This window comes from Sander vitreus, chromosome 10 (genome assembly GCF_031162955.1).
Source record: "Sander vitreus isolate 19-12246 chromosome 10, sanVit1, whole genome shotgun sequence".
NCBI classification, from domain to species: domain Eukaryota; kingdom Metazoa; phylum Chordata; class Actinopteri; order Perciformes; family Percidae; genus Sander; species Sander vitreus.
This window is the reverse complement of record NC_135864.1, coordinates 7,489,364-7,495,363: the sequence shown is the minus strand read 5'-3', so window position 1 is coordinate 7,495,363 and position 6,000 is coordinate 7,489,364.

Below are 6,000 nucleotides of genomic sequence, written 5' to 3'. Positions count from 1 at the left end.
AAATGCAATACATTGTGTATCAAAAAGGTATTTAGCTTGGATCTGCTATTGTCTGATACAGGAATTAGTGTTTGGTACATTGAGACATTTCAGAGCAGAAAACAAAACAATTTTAGTTCACTGAATGCATTGAGTGGGAAAGAATTTCTCGGTAAAAAGAAACAAGTAACAAACACGTACATACAGTTGAAACAGTGTTGTCAGGGACGTCCAAGGGAAAGGAAAAGAACTGCAGCACACTGATTGATTTTGCAGCCTTTAATTGTGCAACCAGACCAACTTTGCATCACTACTGTGTCTTCATCAGAGTCACAGAGAACAAAGACAAAAAGGCAAAAAATATATATCCTTTAACAGGTGAGCAATTCTCATTGGATAATTGGTTGAACAGGATTTCAAATCTTTTGGATAGTGGATCCAAAAGTGGGAGTTGCCACACCCCAGGCCCCACCATCACATCAGGAACAAAAGAACACAGATATCTCTTCAACTTGGATACTGATAATGGCAACTCCCACTTTTGCATCCACTATCCAATAGATTTGAAATCCTGTTCAACCAATTATCCACTGAGAATTGCTTACCTGTTGTAGGTTGTCTATGTACAGTGTTTGGTATTTTGTCCTGTTTGACTCTGATGAAGTGACAGTAGTGTTGAAACATTAGTCTGGTTGCACAATTAAAGACTTATTTTCCCTTGGACATTGTACATACAGGAAAGATGAACAGAGAGAAAACAAACTAAAGGAAAAATCGGAGTGAGTACTGAAACTAAATTGCATGTTTTCGTACTTCTTGTATACTTTGGGACCACTTGTCTGCTCAGAGGGAAGAGTATGATCAAATTAGTACGAAGTTATTCTGAGTGATCGCCTTTGTCCATTGCTCAAACATTTATCCCGCTTGAAGTCTTGCCCCTGTCTGCTGAGATCAAGCTTTTGTTTTATCCCGTTTAGACAACTGTACATCCCTTTTTTACCTGTCTTAGCAACACATCCCTGATCATTTACAAGTGGAACAGAACGCTGCTGCAAAGCAAGCTCCGAATATTATTTATTTGCACTTGCTCCCACTGGCTCAAATTCCCAAATCCATTTCAGGATTTTTAAGATCCATTTTCATATAAAATCATCTGATTAGGGCTTGTTGGCTGTTCCTCACTCCAGGTTCAAAACTAAAGGTGACTGAAGATACTTATTTTGTATCTCTCTCTCTCTCTCTCTCTCTCTCTCTCTCTCTCTCTCTCTCTCTCTCTTGCTCTTTGGTCTTAAAATGTATTGTGAAGCATGTGTGTTGTTTGTGTGTATATATATATATACTTTACTGACTATTACCAAGTATACGAATGGTGTGAGGTGTATACTATGACCTTTCACAGTCTTTTTTTATTTTTTTATTTAAGACCTATGGGATTTTGGGGATCAAAGTGTTTTCTCCTTCACCATCATCAAAAAACACAACATGGGGGAATATTTTCTGACAGGATGTTGTTCATCCCAGACTTGTAGAATCAATGCCAAGGAGCACTGAAGCTGTGCTGATGGCCAGACTTTATACCAGCATTTTGTTATCCATTCGTAATCTAAATCTTCCAGTAAGAATTTATTACCTGAACCTCAGTCCAACAAAAAATACAGTATAGGTGTTTGAAACCACTAGACTTACTGTAACTGTTTTTAATAGAACACCATCACTAACTTAGTGAGAGTGGATTTCCTTTTTTTGAGAGCTGGAAAATTACACTTTGACTTGTTACAATCTTGATAATATAAAAAAATAACATCTGCACACTTGTGAAGTGTAGAAGTTGTGCATTTTACTCCTCTGTGTGAGTATCCTGTTTGATTGGGGTGTGTGCAAACTCTCTTCTTGTGAGGAATCAGATTTTGAAACAAAGCTCCTACAGTTATCAACAGAAACTCCACCCTGTACTATTCTGCTCAGAGTTGTTTCTTTCTATTCTATCTAGCCATTGAATCTTCTTAAACTAAATGTACACATTTTCTACAGCTGAGTTTGTTTACATTTCTAGTAGTGATGTTCCGATACCGATACCAGTATCGGTATTGCGTCCGATACTGCCTAAAACGCTGGTATCGGTATCGGGAAGTACTGGAGTTTATGCGCCGATCCGATACCACGTAATAAAGCCCTAAAGAAAATCTACGTTAAAGTAGTTCATGTATGTTCTTTTTCCGTTATAACTGACTGTTAAACTGGACAATAAAAGAAAGTTCTGTGGCATTCATGTTTCACAAAAAGTTTAACCTGAGCTAGACAACAAAGATAGAAATCATATCATATCCATACAGGGATAGTAGTATACAGTTGTTAGAACATAATAAAATATATGACACACTGGTATCGGATCGGTACTCGGTATCAGCCGATACGCAAGTTCAGGTATCGGAATCGGTATCGGGAAGCAAAAGATGGTATCGGACCATCTCTAATTTCTAGCAGCATGTGCAACATCTCTATCTTTACATCTTTTTAGAATACATCTATCCGACATTTAAATTAAATATTAGTCTATCTCTACCTTTCCTTGAAACGTGCAAAACTGTTTGAAGGAGAGCAATCGGATTGTTAGAAACACTATAGCTGAAGTGGATAGAGTCAAAGTACAATATGGTTCAGTGAGTAATGTATGCATTATGTATGAGTAATGATGTTATTCATAGCTACAGAATTTATATACAGTATATAAATCCCCTCTGAAGGCAGCAGTGTGCTCAAACATCCAGTGAATACCTTTTTATATAAGATAACAGTGCTCAACCACTTTCATGGGTCATTTCGGAAACAAATAAAGTGCTGCACAACCAAGATAATGCACATAATCAAAATTATACAACAAAGTAAAGAGGACAGCAGAGTAATGACAAAGACATCGCAAAGTTTGAGGGTAAAAGAATACTCACTATGTTTATGGGTAAGGTGAGGAAGGTTAAAACAAGCCAGCAGAGTGGAATAATAAAATGACATGCATGTCTTTTGGAAAGTAAATATGTAAAATGAGTCTATAGAAATTGTATACAAGTCTGAGCTTCTTTGACAATGTTGTCTACAGGTTTAAGGTTTTTAAAGCTTTAGTGTGTAACTTTTTTTATAATGATTGTTTTTATAATAATCCTTTTACATTCAAGCCATTGCCAAAATGAGTTGATACAAAGCTAATTAAGACTATCAGCTCCACACAACTTGAGTAAAGATAATTAACTCTTCTAAAGAGTTCATCATGTTTTTTAATCCTCTCGTGTCCTCCTTGGCTACATAGCAGATGTGTGGAGGAGGGGTGGGGGTGAAGCGTGATCACTGTAGGTTTGTGTCATGTGGATGCACCGACAGAATTGTTGTCATTACTTCTAATTCCTCATGGGGGAGACAGAAACTACGCACTACAGTTTTAAGCTTCAGTCTTAAGTACAGGGTATTACCAGGGCCAAACCTGTGGTGGAGACATGCCACTCATGTTAGGAACCATTTAGTGCTTTTGGACTGATTCTATTTTTCTTTGCTTGGTCAGATGACATTAATGTCACCTTGACACCGACAGTTGCGAGGCTCTGTCTGCAACCAGCAATCTAAAACAACACTCAAGAACATGAAAAACAAGATTCACGGCTTTAGGAATATAGATTTGATATCTAATCATTTACTATTCAGACAGTAAGTCAAAGGCACGTTTCAGTCTGCACTAATGTTTTGTATTCAACAATTTCTTCATGTGTTCAGTCCTTGTATCAACATCAGAGAAGAGAGAATTTCTTTTGAGTCTCCCACCAAAATCTTTAATCAGACCGACAGGAAGGCCACAACAAATCAAGCTCCTCTTTAGTCCAGTTGTGGCATTAAAATGGTAACGTGACTACTTGTATATGTTAAAGGTGTATTATCACAAAATTCACTTAAAAGGTTGACAAAGAAAAAAGTTCAAATGCAACCATCAAATCTGAAATCTGCCAATGAGCCCCTTCAGTTAGTTGAAAGAATGTGGCCGGTTGCCATGGAAACCAACTTTGGGAACATTTGTCCTGTATTCCAACCAGCGACTTTTCAATCATCTCTTCGCATCTGAGTGACCATCTCCACTCAAACCAATACTTCTACAACAGCTGCTGCTGCCATAGTCATTATTGTGTCCACTTCATGCTGAGCTGCCGACAGAGACTCGACCTGGCACAGATTGCTACGGTGTACTTATGATTTTGTGTTTTTCGACTGTCAGAAACCTGCAGGATGTCTCTCCCAGGTCTGAACCAGACAGCGGGACATAATTATGGTGTGTTGTTGTACGTCACTCAGCTCTGGAGGAGAAGTGAGCTTGGTCAGCCTCACTGACTCCCATCACGCATACATCTCCTCCTTATCTCACAGTGTGTGTGTGTGTGTGTGTGTGTGTGTGTGTGTGTGTGTGTGTGTGTGTGTGTGTGTGTGTGTGTGTGTGTGTGTGTGTGTGTGTGTGTGTGTGTGTGTTTTATACCTTTTTATCCAGGAGATAGGAAGACAGGCAGGAAGGGATGGTATAATATTTGTGTTGTTTGTTTACAACACAGGTAAAGGTGCAAGTGTGTATTTTTCTGTCTCACAGTGGATGTGTGTGAGTGTGTGGATGCCAGACTAGACAAACCAACGTTTATTCCCCGTAGCAGGAGTGTGTGTCATATCCAGGTGAGTGTGACAGATCGGGGGCTTCACAACAGTGACAGGGGAGCCAAGGCCATCTTGCTTGTATTATTCATGAGAGTCAGGGATGTCTTTTTGGCACACAGCACAGATAGAACAGCAGCAAAAAAATGGGAAGCTGTAGCTCACTGCTGTGTCATCAGCATACCAGTCATATAGCAGCACCTAGTGCTCACTGCATGAAAACTAATGGTCGGGAAAAACACAGCCACACATTTGTGAGGTTTTCTCACATCTATACTATGAATAGCTTCTCGAAGCCAAAACTGAAAATGATTGGTGTCCTCTATTTGAGCCATTTCTGTACTTAATTCTGTTTAAAAAAATATATTGCAAAAAGAATATCTATCCATGGATATTGTTGTTTTTATCATAATTCCCGTGCGCTTGCGACTTGCAATGACTTACAACAACAGCTACAAGTGTATGCACTATACAGGATTTACCCTATTATACTTTGTCGACAGGAATTGATAGGTCAGACAGCAAACAGCCACCCACAAATAGTCTATAAACAAAGCATCAGGCTGTCTTTGAGATTTCACATGAACACTGGTTAAAGTTACTCAGGCTACCGAAGAATACCATAATTCCTCCGTTCAATTAGGCCTAAGTGACGCACCCCAAACTTCCATCCTTAACCGTTTTACCAGCAGCGTGTTAGCATTTGAACAAAGTGCTGTGTGTCCACAGTGTGTGCAGACTGTAGTTACAGTATTGCCTGAGGCCTTTTGGAGGAGCAACACTTAGGTTTTAGTTTGTGATCTCCCTGCAGGGGAAGGTCTCTAACATGTTCCGTTTGAGCTTCATCTTTACTCTGCAAACAAATGTGTATTGGGAGTTGCACCTGGAATTGCCTCCAGCCTGAAAATAAACAAGTACTTTGCTATTAAAGGGGAACTATGCAGTTTTTTTTAGCTTAATTTACCTTAACTGAACAGTTTCGAAGTCATTGGAATGGTTATATGACTTATTTCGGGTTGAATGGTGGCCGTCTCGCTTCCCCCTAGCGCCTGTGAGCGGAAAAACCACCCTTGCAACTTTGGGCCGGCGGGCAGCGTGTACAAATAACAAGGTCACATGAGACACAGCCATATTCTAACCGTATACATACTGGGAACTAATTCTCAGAAGGCGAAGCACTGCTACTTCTGCTACTTGGGCGGAGTGATTTGCTCGCAGCACCTGAGAAGCCCCGTGGTGAGTTCGCTTGGAGTTCGCTCAGAGTTGGAGTAATATCACCACCTAAACAGACAGTATATAAACACAGATATACAGATGAGTAAGGTGCGGATGAATAGAAATGACATA